Consider the following 19,872-nt stretch of genomic DNA (forward strand, 5'->3'; position numbering starts at 1 on the left):
ATCTCAACGCCCATAATCAGCTTGAAGAAGTCGAAGAAGAGTCAGCACCCCTATTCCCTGGGCTTGGGGACTAAGGTGATTAATATTGGTCTGTCTTTCTAGGGAAAAGTAGTGGTTTTGTTGGAACAGGGAGGATTAGCTAGGACTTATTGCATAGCCATAACCTATTGGTAGAAATCTGTATAATTAATATCAAGATGAAGTTATAATTTCTTAAATGGTACAAAATTTACTTTGATTTCAAATTTAAGCTTTTCATTGGTATGAGCTTCTTATTGATATAAAATTGAGATGAATATTGATACTCTCATGGGCATTGTGCCTGTATAACACATTTAGGAATACAAGGCTTAGACCCAGTCCTTCTTTAACTTTTTTAACTGATTTGGAACGGTTAGCCTATGAATTAAGGGACTATAGCGAATTCATGGCTTTGAGTTTATTGTTAGGGTGTTTTCCATATTTTATTTAAAAATGGCTGAGAGCAGTTAACAGACAACAATCCAGGTTACCTTACATGGATAGTTGGTTTTCAAAACGTCAGAAGTCCACAGAATTGACGTTACAAATATTTATATATTAATGTTCATTTTGATTAGAGACCTATCTGCTCCTGACAGCTTCCTGTCATGGATTCTAAGAAGAAATTGAGCATCCTTGGAGTTACTCCAGTTGTACGGTGGATGGAGATTTTAGAATGGCTACTCCAGCTTGTTTCTTATGACCATTTGCTTGAAAAATTGTTCTTCAGCCTTTTACTCTAAGGTAGAGTCTGTCTTTGTCACTGAGGCAGGTTTCCTGTATGCAGCAAAATGCTGGGTCCTGTTTATGTATCCAGTCCATTAGCCTATGTCTTTTAATTGGGGAATTGAGTCCATTGATATTAAGAGATATTAAGGAACAGTGATTGTTGCTTCCTGTTATTTTTGTTATTAGAGGTGAAATTATCTTTGTGTGGCTATCTTCTTTTTGATTTGTTGGAAGAGGATTACTTTCTTGCTCTTTCTAGGGTATAATTTCCCTCCTTGTATTGGAGCTTTCCTGCTATTATCCTTTGTAATGCTGGGTTTGTGGCAAGATATTGTGTAAATTTGGTTTTGTCCTGGAATATCTTGGTTTCTCCATCTATGGTAATTGAGAGTTTTGTTGGGTATAATAGCTTGCACTGGCATTTGTGATCTCTTAGGGTCTGTATGACATCTGTCCAGCATCTTCTAGCTTTTATAGTATCTGGTGAAATTCTTTTTTTTTTTTTTTTTTATCGTTTAATGTATTTTAATAGCAAACTTACAGGAACAGCACAGAAGACAGACAACATTAAAAATATGTACTTGTATGTAGGACAACTCAGTTAGAAAAGTATAGTGAATGGATGGAATCTACTGTATAATAAAAATGCTACAAACACACTTAGTTGCCATCAATAAGAAATCCAAATGCTGGCATTGTCCAGAAAATTTTAACAGGTTTATTTATAATTGTTATAAAGTTGAACTGTTGAAATGTGTTCACTGAAACATTTTGCTTGCATTAATACTTTACATCTTGCATTTATATTAAAAATTCACACACAAATGAACGTGGAGAAACTGCCAATACCTGATTCTGTCCCCTGTGTTTCCATCGCAATCATAGACTTAGGTACCTTTGACCCAATGGGAAAACTATCTAACATTCAGAGCTACTGATAGCAGGAAGAAGAGGAAAACATTTTTCTTTTGAGAATGAAATGTTTCCCCATAGTGGACTCTTAAGCACGCTCTCTGTGTATGCGGCGAGCTAGCTGGACATCTTTTGGCATAATTGTTACACGTTTGTATCTTCAAAAAGGCCAACCAGATAGGCCTCACTCGCCTCCTGCAAAGCACCAATAACTGCACTCTGGAAGCGCAGATCTGTTTTGAAGTCCTGAGCAATTTCTCACACCAGATGCTGAAAGGGGAGCTTGCGAATCAGAAGTTCAGTGGACTTCTGATAGCGCCTGATTTCACGGAGTGCCACAGTACCGGGCCTCTAACGATGAGGTTTCTTCACCCCTCCAGTAGAGAGTGCACTCTTGCGAGCGGCTTTTGTAGCCAGTTGTTTCCTGGGTGCTTTACCACCGGTGGATTTGCGGGCAGTCTGCTTTGTACGAGCCATGGCACCTCCTTACTTACCCCCCTTCTTCGGCTGGAGCTCCGCAAGGGAGAGGCAGCTCTGGCGTTAGAGAGTGGAGGCGGCACTGAGAAGACTGTGAACACTGGTGTAATTCCGATAGGTCTGCCTTTATATGTTACTTGGCCTTTTTCCCTTACTGCATTTAATATTCTTTCTTTGTTTTGTGCACTTGGTGTTTTGATTATTATGTGACAAGAGGTATTTCTTTTCTGGTCTAGTCTATTTGGCGTTCTATAGGCTTCTTGTATGTTTATGGGCATCTCGTTCTTTAGATTAGGGAAGTTTTCTTCTATAATTTTGTTGAAGATATTTATTGGCCCTTTAAGTTGGGAATCTTCACTCTCATCTATACCTATTATCCTTAGGTTTGGTCTTCTCATTGTGTCCTGGATTTCCTGGATGTTTTGTGTTAGGAACTTTTTGCATTTTGCATTCTCTTTGACAGTTGTGTTAATATTTTCTATGGTATCTTCTGTACCTGAGATTCTCTCTTCTATCTCTTGTATTCTGTTGGTGATGCTTGCATCTATGACTCCTGATTTCTTTCCTAGGTTTTCTATCTTGAGGGTAGTCTCCCTTTGTGATTTCTTGATTGTTTCTACTTCCATTTTTATGTCCTAGATGGTTTTGTTCAATTCCTTCACCTGTTTGGTTGTGTTCTCTTGTAATTCTTTAAGGGGTTTTTTGTGTTTTCTCTTTAAGGGCTTCTAGCTGTTTACCTGTGTTCTCTTCAAAATTTTTGAGAGTGTTATTTATGTCCTTCTTAAAGTCCTCTATCATCATCATCATCATCAGAAGTGATTTTAAATCTGAATATTGCTTTCCTGGTCATATGGGGAATTCAGGACTTTCTTGTGTGGGAGAACTAGCTTCTAATGATGCCAAGTACCCTGGGTTGCTGATACTTATGTTCTTGCACTTGCCTTTCGCCATCTGGATCTCCTTAGTGCTACCTGCCCTGTCTCTGACTGGAGCCTGTCTTTTCTATTATCTTGGTTGTATCAGAACTGTGTGTGGGGTGGGTGTTACTACTGGGGTTAGAGCTGGGGCCCAAGATCTGCTCAGTGCTCAGGCGCAGACAGGAAGGAACCAGTGCTCCAGGCCAGAAGTGACTTCCTGGGTCCTAGTGGGTCCCAATTACTCCCTGTTTGGGGCGGGTATTGCTGTCTCCTTACCTAAGATACTGCCCAGGTTAGAGCTCTTGGAAGGCCCACTTCCTCTGGGTTCTGTGAGATTAGGGGCAGAGCTGCAGCCCAATATGTGCTCAGTGCTTGGGCCCAGACCCCAACTCTGTCTTACTTTCTTGAGTGTATAGTTCTTTTATGGTTCTTCATTTGTCTCTGCTTGTCTCTAGCATTTGACACATTTTGAGGATGTCAACAGTAGGAGCAGAAATAACTCTCTTGAAAGGTCAGAAGCTAGAGTAGATAGAGGGCAACTTTATCCCTTTGTCTCCACATCCCTTCTGCCCACACAGGTGCTCCTACCTCATGATAACTGCCAAGTGAATGACACAGATGCAAAGATGACTTAACATTTTACATGCTAGTTTTCAAGTTATAACTGAGAGGTTCAGACGCTGGTTTTATACCATTTATACACATTTTCCCAACTAATCAAAATACATCAGTTATAATTTCTAGAAGAAAACTAAATTCTCCATCATCTCTTGAAAATCATAGGTTTTAGCTTCCCTTATATCCTCCCCACAGCTCTTGGCCTCCACAGGCCCTCACCCTGGGACAATGGTCCTTCCCTGCATCCTCGGGATCTGTGGTCTTTTGAACTGATTGTTTTCAGGGTGGTGAACAAAAAGAAGAGTTCACAAGAAAAGGCCCCACTTCAGTGCATTCTGAGGTCTGAACACTGGGTGTACAAATAACCAGCCAGTTTGCCTGGTCCTTACCTTCCAACTCAGCTAAGTTAATGGTTGGGGACAGCCTGGGGTGGAACCCTCTCTGGTAAAGTGCCTGACTTTCAAACCTAGAACTAGAAAATAAGAGATTTTGAAGAAAATCTGAGAGTTAACAAATAGAAGTCAAATCCCAAAGAATATGGGAGTACCAGTGGGTGAGAGTGGGGTGGAGAGAGAACCATATTACCAAGGTGTTAGACAAGACAAGACTCCCTGAGGTGCCACCACAGGGTGTTGGGCATGATGATGTCTAAGTCTTTAGCTATGTTAAAAGTCAGATGTAATCTGGCTGAAGGGGGTCAGTCCCCTCCCCCTAATTCACTACAAATGAGGAGAAATTGCAGTGTATGCTTTATCCTTGAGTAATTAACTACACACTACCTAATGCAGATAGTGTGGGTTAATTAGGAAAGTCTTCATAGGTACAAAGTTGTCTGCACATGAAGCCATTCACGGTTCAAGTCTATGTCGCCTGCCAACCCTTTCTTGCATACTTACCACATATTGTCAACTGCCATCTTATGTAGTGCTCCTGGGGCCAAGGAAGGATGGATCCACTCCATTGCTTCCCTGAGGGTTGAATCCTTTCTTCAGGGTATTTATTCTGTATGACCTGTGAAGTATTCTAAAAATGGGAAGTATGGGGGGCAGAAGAGAGGTAACAGAGTCATTGATTTCCTTTTCCTGGGTGATCAGTACAGAGGCCCTTTGTCATGAAAGGGGCACTGCTTATGACTTGGTCATGAGTCAGGTGTGCTTTGTTTGGACACAGTTTTAAGCATCATCACTTTCCTCCACATCTAGATCATGGAAAGGAGCAGACCAAATCAATGTCTCTAAACTGTCCATAAGTTAGAGTTATCCATTGAGCTTTTTTGGTCCACACAAAGAACCCTTTTCCACACACTCTGATTTAAAGTTCACAGGTAGACACCAAGACTGTTAGTTCTGCCACAATGAATGCAAACCCTTTGAGCCCGACCCCTGGTGAGTGTAAGGATATTGTAAATGCAGACTTTCAGGAGTGGATCCTCCTGCTCAGTTAGGAACTATGGACAGGAGGATCAAGAAGAGGTCACACGGGCTGGAAAGATGGCTCTGTGGTTAAGAACACTGACTGTTCTTCCAGAGGTCCTGAGTTCAATTCCCAGCAACCACATGGTGCCTCACAACCATCTGTAATGGGATCCAATGCCCTCTTCTGGTGTGTCTGAAGACAGCAACAGTGTACTCATATACATAGAATAAATAAAATTAAAAAAAAAAAAGAAGAGGTCACAGATAGGCATGCAGAGGTGACTCAGGCATGGACCTCATAAAAGGAAGTGATGTAAAACATTGGCACATGTACATGCCAGGATTGTGACACCCAGGGGTTGTCTATAGAGGTTTAGACTGTGCCCTAGGTAGGGACCGGAGTATGTTTCTCTTGTGCTTTGGGTTCTGATCCCAAGACTGTGTCCTCATCTCTGAAAAGGGCCAACAGACTGTTGTCTATGAGGCATGTCCAGGTTGCCATCTCTCAAACTGTGGCAAGGACTGTGACCTTGAGGCCCATTTACTGCAGGAAATCCATCCCATGGGAGGCTTCTGGGATAGAGGAAGCAGCCCCTCCCCCTTGCCAGTCTCCCTTATCATTTCTTTGAAGGCTTGCTGGATTCCCGAGATGCTTGCCATACTCTTCACTCCTAGTGGCCTCTGCACAGGCTCCTGAAACTTCTGTGGATACACTTGGTTCATGGACTGGTCTGTTATTTGAACTAAGCCTCTCTGAATAACAAGAACAATATCCTACTTGTCTCTATGTACTCGACATAGATGACAGAGACAAATACTTAACAAGTCCCGTGAGCATTTGTTCAGTGAATGAATGATGGAGTCGTAGTGGGCTGCATGTGTTATTCATAGAAGGCCCCAAACCAGCAGCTCCTGTTCTGACTACCAAGTGTAGATGCAGAGGAAATACCACTGTTGGGCATACTTTCCTCACTACACCTCAAGACAGAGGGGCTTCAAGGGGACAGTTAAGGTCAAGAGAAGAAGGGAGGACAGACTGCAGTACAGAGAGCTTGCCAGTGCCTAGAACATTCAGAGACTTGGAGTATAAGTGTGCAGCTAGTTCTGGTGTGCTGTCGTGGATGGAAGATGCTAATGAGTGCTACACCTAAGTGGGAGGCACAGCTAAGAGGTAGAGCATTTGACTACAGATCAACAGGACCCAGATTCAAATCCAGGTGCCCCGCCCTTTTCCCTCAATGGTCACAATGCTGTCTTTCCTGCAGTGACTCACCCTCTAAGACAGGGAGAGGAGTGGAAGGTCAGGCTTTTACTAGAAAGCCATCCTCTTCTACCTATAGTACGAGTTCTGTCCATAAGGCCAGGAGACAGTTCTGTGTTGGCTCAATCCTGGTGGAGCCAGAGTTCTGCATCTGAATAAGAAAAGGAACAGTGGCAGATGTGTGGATGTAAGTGTGACTTGTGAGTCTGCCTGTGTGTCTATAGAGAATTTAAGGAGTGGCCATTTCATTTTTTCTTGAAAGATTTATTTATTTTTATCTTCTCTGTGTATATTTTCCTTACATGTTTATCTGTACACCACATTTGTGCAGTGACCACAGAGAATAGAAGTGGGCATTGGATCCCCTGAAACTGAGTTCCAGGACAGTCAGCTGCTATGTGGATGCTAGGAACTGAGTCTGTATCCTCTGCAAGAGCAACTAATGCTCTTAACCACTGAGCAATTTCTTCAGCCCCGTATCAAACTTCTTAGTTTTGATGTCTGCAGGATGGACACAGGGAGAGGTGACTCAGCAGATGGAGTTACAGATAACTATAAGCCAAGTCCCTTTGACCCCAGAGACAGAGTCTTTCCTCCTGGGTTTAGAAATGGTGTGAAAGGCTTATTCGCATTATGGAGGGTATGTGGCTTTACTCAAAGTCTACTGATTGGAATATGGCTCACACCAAAATGTGCCTTCACAGCTAACGTGAATTTAGCTACGATATTTTGCACCATGGCCTCACCATGGTCTCACAAACTTATATATCACAAAGTTATCATCTTTTTTTTCATTTGTTTGTTTGTTTGTTGAGACATGATTTCTCTGTGTAGCCCTGGCCATCTTAGAACTCTCTATATAGACCAGGCTGGCCTCAAACTCAGACCTCTGCCTACCTCTGCCTTCCAAGTGCTTGGATTGAAGGTGTGTGCCACCATCACCCAGAAAAAGGTATTATCTTAATCTTGGCCAATGCCATGCTCTTGAGTAGGCCTGTGAATTCTAGGTAAATGACACAGAGAGGTAAGAATCATCCTGGAAGTGACAGAGGTCCAGCAACACCAGAGGGCTAGAAGCTGAGGCCAATATTCATTGTGGTGCTCCAGTAGCTTCTCGAGTTTGCTGATTGAGTTCCTGGCCTGTGGCTTCCCTCAGAGGCCTGGTGTTTCAGGAACCCGGAGGGGTTCTCTTGCTTCTCTGCTGTGTTTTGACTTCCTCACATGGCTGCTAAGCTCTGCCCCTGTGTTTCCATTAGCTCAAGGTACCTGACTTAGTGAAACACCTGAAAAAAGAGAAAAGCTGGTGCCGGGATCATCAGGCCTCCATACCAGGAGACTCTTTGGCTTCCATGATTTCCTTGTTTAAAACAGGCTAAGAAAGAATACAGTTTAACTTTGTGATCTGGACTTGGGTCTGCTTCTTGTATGTTCGTTCCAGGATCCCAGACTGGCATGGCAGCTGGAGCAGGAAGCTGGGAGTTTACATCATCAACCACAAGCACAGAGCAGTCAGAAATGGCGTGAGGCTATTGCATTATTTCCATGCGTTACCTCACTCTGCCCAAACAGTGCCACCAAGTGGAGACCAAGTATTCAAATGCCCAAGACTGGGTGATATTTCCCATTCAAGTCACTACCTCAAGCAACTCCTTTTTGTCCAAAGGGATCCTAGAATGAACATACAAGAAGCAGACCTAAGACCAGATCACAGAGTTAAACCAAACAGAGGAAGACTCAAGTCAAGCCCAATACCAGCCGACACCAGCTTATGGGTACCCCCAGTGCCGAGCTGTAAGCATGAGAATAAACATGAGCTGTTGATGCAGCTGAACTTGGGGTGACTATTGTGGAAGTGCTGGCTACCTCAACCATGCTTCCCACACCTGACACCCAAATTGGGTGCATTGGAGACTGGCTAGGGGGAAGAGGGGATTTTAGTTCATCCAAAGAATTCAGAATATATATTTGCAGGGTATAAGTGAAATTTTCAGACATAGTAGGGACCACTGGGGGCATAGGATAGCACACTCATTGTTGGAAATAGCATGTTCTGTCAGTCACTGTTCTGTTGCTATGAAGAGACACCACACCCAAGGCAACTCTTATAAAAACAAATATTTAATTGGCTGGCTTACAGTTTCAGAGGGTTGGTTAGTCCATTGTCATAATGACAGGGAACATAGCAGCTCACAGGCAGGCATGGTCCTAGAGAAGTAGCTGAGAGCTGCATCCTGATAACCAGAGAGAGAGAGAGAAGGCGGGGCACAGACACAGACACAGAGACTAGTCCTGGTGTGGATTTTCAAAACCTCTAAGCCCACCTCCAGTGCCACACCTCTTCCAACAAGGTCACACCTCCCAGTCCTTCCAAACGGTCCATCAGCTGTGGGCTAAGCATGCAAATATATGAGCCTGTAGGGGCCAATCTCATTCAAACCACCAAACATGTCTAATCAGTTGGAGTTGGTTGATCAATTTTTATAGTGTAAGAAGGAGAAGGCGTACAGTGCATTAGAGAGTCAAGAATAGACATAGACAACAAATCCCTAAGGATTTGTGAAGCCAGAGTGAGGTAGAGAACAGGAGACTTTAAAGTAGACAAGACTCCAGGAAGGACAAAGAGAGCAAGGCTTTAGCTCTGAACAGTAGTTCTCCAAACTGAGGCTCCACAGGGTCCTGAGGAGGAGGCCAGGATGCTGGCCAGGAATGATTTCTATAAGTGTAACAGTCTTCCAGACCTTCCATGATGAAAGTACCCTCAGGCTATAAAACTCAGCATGCAGACAGCACCTCCTGCCAAAACAAAAACAAAGGTCTAATCTATCAAAGTTCACAGTTATGGGAAAGTATCTGTGGTGGATTCAATATGCTTGACCCAGGGAGTGGCATTATTAGGAGGCATGGCCTTATTAGAGTAGGTGTGGCCTTGTTGGAGGAAGTGTGTCACTGTGGGGTGGGCTTTGAGACCCTCTTCCAAGCCACATAAGAGACAGCCTGCTTCTGGCTTCCTTTGGATGAAGATGTAGAACTCTCAGCTCCTCCCACATCATGCCTGCCTGGACACTGCCATATCCCTGCCTTGATGATAATGGACTGAACCTCTGAACCTGTAAGCCAGCCCCAATGAAATATTTTCCTTATAAGAGTTGTCTTGGTCATGTTTGTTCATAGCAGTAAAACCCTAACTAAGACTATAAATGTACTAACCGTGCTTGTTGGCTTCTGTAGTTCCACTTCTGCCCAACTGTTCTTGTTAACTGAACTATGTCAGCCTAGGGCACTTTTTTGTGTTTAAAAACTCATCCTGAGACAGGCTTGGGCTATACTGAGATCCTGAACACCCAGTGTAGTCACTAACTGGCTAACAAAGACTTTCTTTTGCCTTAAACTCATGTCCAAGTGGTCTTTTCAAATGGATACCCCAAAACATAAGAGCCAGGCTGGGTCTATGGGAAGGACAGTGTAAGTTCAAGGTTAAGTAGAGGCCTATCTGAAGGAGGTCAGTCCATTGTGACCACCTGACTAAAAGTGAGGAGGCCTCACAATGCATGTGGGTCCTTGTATGTACAAAACACAGCATAGTGATCTGAATCCCAACAGTGAAAATAGGTGGAGTGTGTGAGTCAGATGAGAGCATCTGAAACTTTCTGAAAATGGGAAATGAGAGAGGAAGAAGGGGAGAGGAAGGAAGCCATGGATCCTCTGCCCTGAGCTGTTTGGGGCAGAGGCCCTTTATCATAGATATAGATTCTGCATATGGTCTGGTCACTAATTAGGTGTTTTGTTTGGGCATAATTTTAACAATTGCCATTTTTCCTACATGTATACAATGAAAGGAAGCAGACTAAATCACTAGTTGCAAACTGTCAGTGAGTTAGAGGCAGCCACTGAGCTTGTCTAAGATACAGGTCATCCTCTGGTCCCTTCCCAGAGTGTCTCATTTAGTTCTTAGGTGGGAGCTAAGATGTGAGTTTCTCTAGCCCTGCTCCCTCTTATCTCCAGATTTCAGTTGAGCATCTAGACCTCTGCATCTTAGTCTTCTAAGTGAGTCTGAAAGATACTCTAGCACAGACCTCCAGAACTTAATGCTCCTGTCTCAACTGGGAACTGGGGCAGGATGATGATTACCAGGAGGAAGTGGCAGTGGGTGGACAAAGGCAGCCCAGGGCTGGGCATCCTAGGAGAAAGCAGATGATGGCAGAAGACTGGCAAGTATGCATGCCAGATGGTGAGTCAGGGAGTGGCCTAAGGTTTAGAATGTTTATTAGACACATATAAGCAGGTGGGGGTATAGCTCAGGGGTAGAGCATTTGACTGCAGATCAAGAGGTCCCCGGTTCAAATCCGGGTGCCCCCTATTTTTCTTTCCATGAACACTGAGTAGGTTGTATGCTCTTCAGGAGAGTCCCAGTCTTTTGAAACTTAGTCATTCTTGTAGGCCTGAGGCTAGTTTTCATTGGTTCAGTTATGGTGGAGGCAGAGTCTTGCCTCTGGTTAAGAAAGACAGCAGTGACAGATGTTTGAACTGGGCACATTGGTCATAGCTGCACAGAGAAAACAGAATTGACAGATGGTGTGTGTAAATTGTGGGCGTTGTATGCTCACACAGAGAAATTCTAAGAAATACTTGCACAGTTGTAGGGTAGAAAAGTCTGATTTCTGCAGAGCAGATTACAGGATAAAGACTTGAAAGAGGCAACATGGTAGTCAGAATCTGAGGAATGTGTGAGGTTAAATCCTTTGGGGACATCACTCTTTCTTCCCAGGCCTTTCTTTACCTGATACAGGAGGCCCACCTGCTTTACAGGGGCTAATGGATTTTGCTTAAAGTCTTCCGACTGAAATTTGGGTACCAACAAAAAAAAAAATGCCTTCACAACACCATCTGGTGTTTTACAGCCTCATCAACTGGCAGCATGAATTATTCAGCACAGCAGAGAGTGCCCAAGCTTATCAGTGATGTACCTCGAAATAAGGCTGTGAATGTTGAGTAAGTTGCACAGAGAGGTAGAGAGATTTGGAAACAGCCTGGAGTTGGCTGACCCAGGCACCGGACTAGATGCTGAGGCTAGTGTTCATTGTATTATGTATTGTTCTGGTGGGCAATAAGGCTGGCTGAAGTCCTGGTCCCATGTTTCCTTAGGTCCTGTTTCTTTTCCTGTGTCATCTTGAGGTCTTTGTCATCCTTCCAGTGATGGCCTTCCATGTTACTTATCTACAAATAGGCTTTTATTTAAACAAAGTACTTCTGCTAGAATCAAGTTAGGTAACAAAAAAGATTCTCAGGGAAGTACATAAAGTGAAGCTGGTCATCTGGCCTTATTGGACCCAAAGATGTTAGTTTCTGTTCTATTGCAGTGAAGAGACACTATGACCTAGCAACTTATAAAAGAATTTAATTAGGGGCTTGCTTACAGTTTCAGAGAGGGTAAGTTTATGACCCTCTGTAAGTCCATGGGAGGCATAGCAGCAGGCATGACACTGGAGCAGTAGTTTAGAAGCTCACATCAGATCTGAGGGTTGAAAACAGGGTGTGGGGATGGGAGTGGCTGTGCCTGGTGAGAGCTTTAAAACCAAAGCCCACTCCCGGTGACATACCTCCCCAACAAGGACACATTTACTCCAATAAGGCGCTACCTCCAAATCCTTCCCAAACAGTTCCACTAACTGGAGGCCAGGCATTCAAACACTTAAGCCTATGGGGGCCATTCACATTCAAACCACCACAATCCAGTAGGCTCTAGGGATGGAATGAAGACTCCCAGATCTTCCAGAACAAGGTAAGTGACGCAGCCCTCAGTTCCCCTAGACCAGTACACAGTTTCCAGAGAGCACCGCCAGAGCCTACTGATTTAACAGGGATATGCTCAAATGTCACATTGCATACCCTAGTCTTCATGAAGGCTAAAACACGGAGCTCTTTCTGGCTGAAATGTTTGACTCGCTGGCCTCCAGTTACTGCAGATGAGAAGCAGCCAAAAGGAAGAGCAAAGGCTAATCTGGCTTCTATCAGTGGCATCTATAGTTTCCCTGGTGTTTGTTTGTTTGTTTGTTTGTTTGTTTGTTTTTTGCTGAAAATAGATCAGTGGTTAAGAAAGAATTGAACTTGAGGGACAGCAATGTGGATCTATGAGAGCATTGGGACAGCTTAGATATTAATCAAATCAATAGCTCTACATAATCTTTCTGTTAGCCAATCATGGAGTATGTCTTCCACCTGAATATCCTCATCAATCTAAAGACTGCCTTCTTCAGTCACTTACCTGGAAACTCTGTCCCAAGAGAAGGAAATGCCTTTCTCGTCCCTGTGTTCACAACACAGTCAGGGACTGACATGTGACAAGCTCCTTGTTTGCTGAGTGAATGAATGACCAAGTGGGATAGGAACACCTTCCCAAAGCCTTGGAGTGTGGACAAGGCTCTTCTGCACTCAGTGTCAAGTTACTTTGAAGACCAGGATGGACTGCTCTTGTCCTGACCAGTGTGTGACTTTAAGGACTCTTACAGTGAGGTGTCTTTTCCAGGTGCAAGGCTGGTGCCCTCACCACACTCTGAAGGATGGGGCACTCAGTGGGACAGGTTAAAGTTGAAGGAAAGGGAAGGCAGGTTGTAGTGAAGAGTCACTACTAGTTTTTAGAAAACAGGGAGGCCACAGTGGAATATAAACCCATAGGCAGGCTGGGTGCAGTGCTATGGTTAAGAAGATACTAACAAGCTATACACAAATGGGGGTATAGCTCAGGGGTAGAGCATTTGACTGCAGATCAAGAGGTCCCTGGTTCAAATCCAGGTGCCCCCTACTTTTTGCCACTGAATTGTTTTCCTTGTAGGTCAGGAGCCCTGGAAAAGAACAATGAAACACATCAAACTCTAATCCACATTAGAGGCACAAGCCTGATATCACTCAGGTAACTTAATGCACCTGTTAGAGGTTAGAGTTTGTAAGCCATGGATCCTTGCTTCTGCTAGCCCTCAGGTTTTACTCCTGTGTTATTGAAAATCTCCCTGAGAGATGCTGGTGATCACAGATGAAGCTGGTCATCTTTTCTCCTGCCTTCTGGGCTGGAACATCATGTCCCTTGCAATGGAGTGGCTCCCAGGTTTCTGATTCCACCATGCCAGTCTGTAGGTCAGAGGCCCTGGACCTTGGGTCTGTATCCCAAGTCTGGAGCTCCTTCCCTGGGCTGCTACAGGTTACTAGCCACATCACTTATGCCTCCCCTACCTAGATCTAGGAGGAGGGGAAGGACAGGATTCTAGGAGGATCTCTAGGACAAAAGGCCAGGGTGAGGCAATGATGGAAGTCACCTGGGGGTTCTTACAGCATTGACCTGAACTTCTTGGTCTCTTTCCCACTGCCCCACAAGCTAGCAGGTTAAGAATCATAGGCAAGAAAAGAAAACCAGGGTGGTACCCCCAGATCAATAACTAGAAACAAGAAAACCTGAGTTAAAGTTTTGATCTGCCCTTAAAAGCTCATCTCACTATCTAATGACAACCCAAGGACTCTGCTAATTCCTTGAGTTCTCTACATGCAGTAGTCCACAGATGCAGACATTCTGGGAACACTAAAGATGTTTCCTTGGAAGGCTTGCAGATGAATGTGAGACATGGCTGTCCTGCTGGGCCATCCACCATAGTTCCAAATTAGGGAGATGCTGATCATGGAAGGCATGCCTGCATGGGGATAAAGATTTACAGGCCCCATCTCATAGCTCCTGCCTCTGAGTACGGCAAGTTCTTTGGTGGTGGAGGGTTTTGTTGGGTTTTTTTTTTTTTTTTTAACAAGATCTTCCCATGATCCCAGTGGGAACTGGAAGCCTCCAGGTTTGTTTGATGCCCCGTGATGTAGACTTCAAAAAAGGTCATGACTATGAGACATGTTGAAACATACTTACCCTATTAAAAACGGGGTTGGGAATGAATTCCAGTTTGGACTCTTTCCACCAGCTCAGCCTGGAGCCTCAATATAACCTGCCGGCTACACCTGCTGTTCAGACTCTGAAGCTTGACAAGCTAGGTCTTCTTATGAAATGGCTCCAAAGACTCCTAGCTTACTTAGTCTCATTATACCCTAGAGAAGACAGACAGACAGGCAGGCAGGCAGGCAGACAGACAGACAGGTGCACACGAGTGCACACACACACACACACACACACACACACACACACACACAACCTGCCCTGGCCCTATATCATGAACCTCCTGACCTGTAGTTAAATGCTCCTCCATCAGGCTGGAGCTCACGTCACACAAGTCCTGTCTTTGGTGCTATTTAACCACCATGGACTTCTTCCAGCAACCCTTAGTTCTGCTTATTGATGGTTAGGCTCCATATTGTGGCCTACCTTCTACATGCAAACCATTCCTCACCCAATCACTAGTTGCCCACTGACCCTTCCATTGAACAGGGGCGGCCTCCTATGTCCTGCATAGCACATGCTCTTCCTGTGTCCAGCAGGGGGCGTACACTAGCTTTGGAGTCATCTCCTGATGGCATGGCATGGCTTCCTGCTGCTCCCATCCTGGTCTATTCACTCCACTATCACCTTTTAGACCAGTGGCTGGAATGCTGTTCTTTATCTTCTAGCTTTTTCTCTTTTCTTTATCCTAAAGCCAAATTCTTGGCACTGGTCTTCCTGGGCTGAACTTGTGGGGAGCCTGATGCCAAGCCTGGTAACCAGTCTCAGGAGGCCTCATTTTAGCGGATCAGCACACTTGGAAGAACAGGGATTGGGTTGCCTTAGGATCCAAATGCAGTTCCAAAGGGGTTTCTCAACTAAGAAGACTCCCTCCCTGCTGCTGAGTGCATGCCTAGGCCCCTCAAGCCACAGGTTTAATATGCATCTTACCCCCAAGGTGTACCTGGAGGTTACCACAGCCTCTCTGTTGCAAAAAATCCAAGGTCACGTTCAAACTCATTACAGAGGCCCTGATGTTTGAAAGTCTCACAGGATGTGGTTATTCATGGTAGACAGGTCTTGGCACTGGTGGATGGAAGAGAGATGCTGGCCATTCTGTAAGAGGTTCTGCTTGCTGGATAGTCACATAGACCATCAAGGCCTGGCTCAGGTCACAAGATGGGGGAGGAACACAGGGACAAACATAGCACAAGGCCCTTCTGGTCTGTTCCTCAGTGGGCTGTTCTTTCCTACCTCTTCTCTCTCAGAATGTTGAGACGGGGCATAGCTGACTTAGGCTAAAAAGACACAAATATTAGGGGGCACCTGGATTTGAACCAGGGACCTCTTGATCTGCAGTCAAATGCTCTACCCCTGAGCTATACCCCCTTCCTGATGTGCCTTGGGATTAGCACTGATAACTAGGTAGTCGTCCTTCATTCTAAGACTATTAAGTCTCTGGTAGACTTCTTTATTATGGCTGCAAGTTTCCCCTTCTCTGATCTTTGAGGAGATTCTCCCAAAGCCTCCTTTCTCTCATCTGATGTTTCTCTTCCTTAGTACTGTCTGGGATCCCCACACAGAACCAGTAAATGGAATGGAATTTCAGATTTTTAAATCTATCTGCTCCTCCATGGTCTTCTTTCCTCATCCTATGGCCAAGTCTGTGGCCTTAGCTGAGTCCCCACAGACGAGCTCAACACCAGAGCAGGTATTTGGCCAGAAAGACTGCAGGCTTTACATCAGACCACTGGTTCCTTTCAGGAGAACATCACTATCCTTGGCTATAAGGAGACTTCAAAACCAAGCCGTATGGCCCCTGAAATGGGGCTGAGGACTCTTCTGGCAAAACTCTGGCTCCAAAGCAGGACAAAACATACTGAAGTATCTGCGCCAAGCAGACACAGAATGACAATATGTCTGTCCTCTTCCGTGTTGATACTCCCTTGGTCCAGTGCTTCTGTGCTGTCCTCCTGTTTTCTCCTTTAGGAATGGGAATGTTTACTCTGTGCCATGGCATGGCAGAAGTATATAACCTGCATTTTATTTACAACTAAGAGTTTGTCTTGGACCTCAGAAGTGACTTTGAACTTGCTGGGCGTGTTAAGATTACGAGGACTCTTGAAGTTGGACTGAATGTTCTTTATGTTATTACCTGACCTCCTGCAGGAGGCAGAGACAGAAAGTCAGGGTTCTGTGAGCGCATCATAGGTTTCAACACTTGGTCCTCAGATGGTAGAATTGTTCTGGAAGGTTGTAAGACTTGAGACACAAGCTCTAGCTGGCAGTCACAGCCACTGGGTGGTGGCTTGAAGTCTGCCCCTATCTCCAAGTCCACTCTTTTCTGCTTCCTGCTTCTGGATTTTCCCTGATGTTCCCACTGCCATTCACTCTGCCATGCCTTCCTTAGTGTGATGGACCAAAACAGCTGGCCCAGGTAAATCTGTCCTTACATTGTACTTTGCCACAGTAGTAAGAAAAGTAATGAAAAGCATCACTATAATTATGACCACTATTTATTTGCTGGTTCTAGAAAATGCCATGTTTATCATGGTATCTACTAAAAGGGAGAACTTGAAATTCACACTTTTTTTTTTTTAAGAAGAGAAAAACTAGACACAAATAGGGGACATCTGGATTTGAACCAGACACCTCTTGATGTGCAGTCAAATGCTGTACCCATGGTCCACACATCCAGCGGCTGCTATAAAGTTTAGTTAATATGTTTCACTTCTAAAACCATTCTCAGTTCCTTTGTAACCAGTATTGCCACTTCAGGATAGATCCTCTGCAAAGCTTACAGGTCTGAGTCAAAAGAAACTCACCAGCCTGTCCCCAAAACAGGGAGCAGGCTCCCCTCTTCAGAACCCCTGCTGTCTGTAGCCTTCAGTCACTAGGGCCAGGATGCTGCCTGGAGAGAGACAACTGCTAAAAGGCCCTACATCAGGACAGAGCCATAGAAATGCGGACAGTGAGGCCTATCAGGAGCTCACACACGGGAACAAACCTCTCACCATCTGCTTTACCGGCTAGTAAGGAATGTATCTATTTTTGACCATGCCCTGAAATTTTAAGTAAAATTTTAAATTAAAAGGTGATGAACTAATTCAGTTGGTGGAGGAAAACATAAGGCATCCAGTTTGTGGCCTGGTTGATGCCAACTGCTATTAACCAGATTTACAGTGAGAATGAGGGCTACACCAGAAATGGAAGATGAGAACACAGCAAGGAAAACACTTGTAGTTTGGCAGAGCGTGTGAGCACAGTTAGTCTCAGACAGAGCCAGAGGGGACAAAGCAGCCATGATTGTTAGAGTTAACATCACTAAAAAGAAAGCAGACTGTAGGGGTAACCAACCACTTTCTGACTGGATTTGCGGCCTGCTCCACAGGAGGGAATTCTGGTACTTAAAACTTGCCCAAGAGCCCCTGGCTGAGGGTGTCTGTCGTGGGTCCTGGGGAGAGCTGACCATGGGGTTGTGCTGCCAAGCTGCCTTCTAAATACTTATGTCTGTACTTTGGCTGCAGAAGGCCTTTCTCACCCTGCAGTGGGCAGCAGCTGCTGCAGATATTCATGACAGCCAAGGTGCTGAGAGTGTCACTACTCAGTACATCTGTCTCAGCACCACACTCCCCAAGCCTCGGGAGCACTGTGGAAGAGAGGACAGACAGAAGAACTGGAGGACAGAAGGAGAGCTGGGAAATGCTGTGGGCATGACATGGGCATTGCACTCATGAAAGCATAACAGCCGTGGGTACATTGTGGGTACCTGCACAAGCCAATCCCAGCACAGAACAAGAAGGGGCCTGTAAGACCCCCACCCCTATCTGGGGGGCTTTGGTTGTTGATGGAAATTATGGAAAGGAGGGCGAGTCACTTTTCTTTGTTGCTGTGGCCACAGGTAGGTTACCCATTTTCTAGTAGATGACCACACACCAATTTACATTCAGAGAACACTAACTACTGTAAAACTACTGTAAAAACAAAGAAGAGAGCATGAAGTTGGGAAAGAGATGTGTTGGGGTGGTCTCAGGGGAGCTGGAAATGAACAGATACGATCAAAATACATTCTAAGCATGAATTAAACTTCTCAAAGCATAAAATAGTGGTATGTAAAAAAAAAAAAAGCATATGCTTTGTACTGAAACTACAGGGAAGGTGGCTGCAAGACAAGACCCTGCCGCTCACAGCTTTCAAGGTGTAAAACTGAAGACCCCTTGGGAAGAGTTTGCCTTTAACAAAGCAAGCCAATGTGGTGTCCTGTGGTCTCCAAGTGTGAGGGTAAGGGCACTCTCCCACTGCAGAGCAAGTCCCCAGTCCATCTGGCTGGCTTCCAGACAAGAGGCTGGCTTGGCTGACAGAGATTATGTAGCGCCATTGATTTGGTTGAGACTTGCGTTGTTCCCGTGCTCTCATAAATCTACACTGCCATCCCTGAAGTTCCACACTTTCTTCACCATTGATTTTTCAAGAAGAAAATGGAAATGATGGATGTTACAGATGTGCTCAACACAGAAAACTGATGGCCCAGGTCCATGAAGTTTGCAGGACTCAAGGGAAGCAGGGTGTCAACAAGACACTGGAGCTGCTCCATGAATACCCACCTCAGCCTCTGGCCTTTGTTACTGCTTGAGCTCTGCCTCCTTTGGGATGATTCCAAAAGCACCCACCTCTGTATGACTTACTCAGCACTCGGTCTTATTTACGAGCCCATGGTGGGAAGAACTTAGGTCAATTACTTGTTGCACTAGATAATTTTATACGGCCCTCTTGGAGAGGACACAAGGCATAGATGTTTGGCCCAGTGCAACTGAGTTGTCTGTCAAAGCATGTTTTGTTGTGACCTGTATTTTAATCAGTAGACTTTGAGTAAATCCTGCTACTCTCTGTAAGGTGGGTAGGTCACATGTACCAGCTGATGCTATAGGAGGAAAGACTTGAAGTCTTTGGAGGAGATCTGCCTACTGGCTTTCATGTTACTTCTTTCTAGTCTTTCTATCATGAGTTTGCTCTGAAACATGAGACTTTTCCTCCCCACAGCTGTGTGAGCTGCTTGTTAAAACCCCTCTCTGTACAGACACAAAAACACTCTTATTTATGACCTCTCAGTTCTGTCTGTTCTGGATAGCCATGACTAACACACCTATTCAGCACATCTGCCATTAGATGCAGGATTCTGTCTCCACCCATACTAAACAATGAATAAATAGTCCCTGGCCCACTGGGCATGACACTACACCCAGACTACTGTGTACTTACACTCCACTGGCTTCTCTGCAGGTTCTGGGGACTGGAAAGCTCTGTATAGCAGTCTGCTCTTCCCTCCTCAACCTTACCTAGTTGCCAAGGCCCCTCTGCCTTTGTGTGTGGTGAGGGCACCAGCCTTTCATCTAGAAAGTTGCCCTACTGTGATTTTTTTTCCTCCAAGTCCCCACAAGCTGTTGGATTGGGTCTATAATGAACCCAGTATTGCCTAGAAACTCCACAGCCTCAGGATATGCTCCTTAATTCATGTCATTCATTCAGTCACACACACAAAATCTCACAGGCACTGGTCCCTACCATCTAGGATACAAACATAGAGATAGTAAAACATTGTTCATGTTATTTAGAGTCTTAGCA

General features: G+C 44.8%; 3 non-coding genes and 1 pseudogene across 3 annotated transcripts; 2 read left to right on the forward strand and 2 right to left on the reverse strand.

The window, feature by feature from the left end:
- Positions 1-1,750: 1,750 nt before the first annotated feature.
- On the reverse strand, positions 1,751-2,159 carry LOC117720597 (histone H3.3A-like; annotated as a pseudogene).
- Positions 2,160-10,634: 8,475 nt separating this feature from the next.
- Trnac-gca (transfer RNA cysteine (anticodon GCA)) lies at positions 10,635-10,706 on the forward strand. The gene has a single exon. It is a non-coding gene; the product is annotated as a tRNA-Cys (tRNA).
- A 2,370-nt stretch (positions 10,707-13,076) lies between these two features.
- On the forward strand, positions 13,077-13,148 carry Trnac-gca (transfer RNA cysteine (anticodon GCA)). Its single transcript has one exon. It is a non-coding gene; the product is annotated as a tRNA-Cys (tRNA).
- A 2,419-nt stretch (positions 13,149-15,567) lies between these two features.
- Trnac-gca (transfer RNA cysteine (anticodon GCA)) lies at positions 15,568-15,639 on the reverse strand. Its single transcript has one exon. It is a non-coding gene; the product is annotated as a tRNA-Cys (tRNA).
- Between the last annotated feature and the right edge of the window lie 4,233 nt (positions 15,640-19,872).

This window comes from Arvicanthis niloticus, chromosome 15 (genome assembly GCF_011762505.2).
Source record: "Arvicanthis niloticus isolate mArvNil1 chromosome 15, mArvNil1.pat.X, whole genome shotgun sequence".
In the NCBI taxonomy this organism is placed as follows: domain Eukaryota; kingdom Metazoa; phylum Chordata; class Mammalia; order Rodentia; family Muridae; genus Arvicanthis; species Arvicanthis niloticus.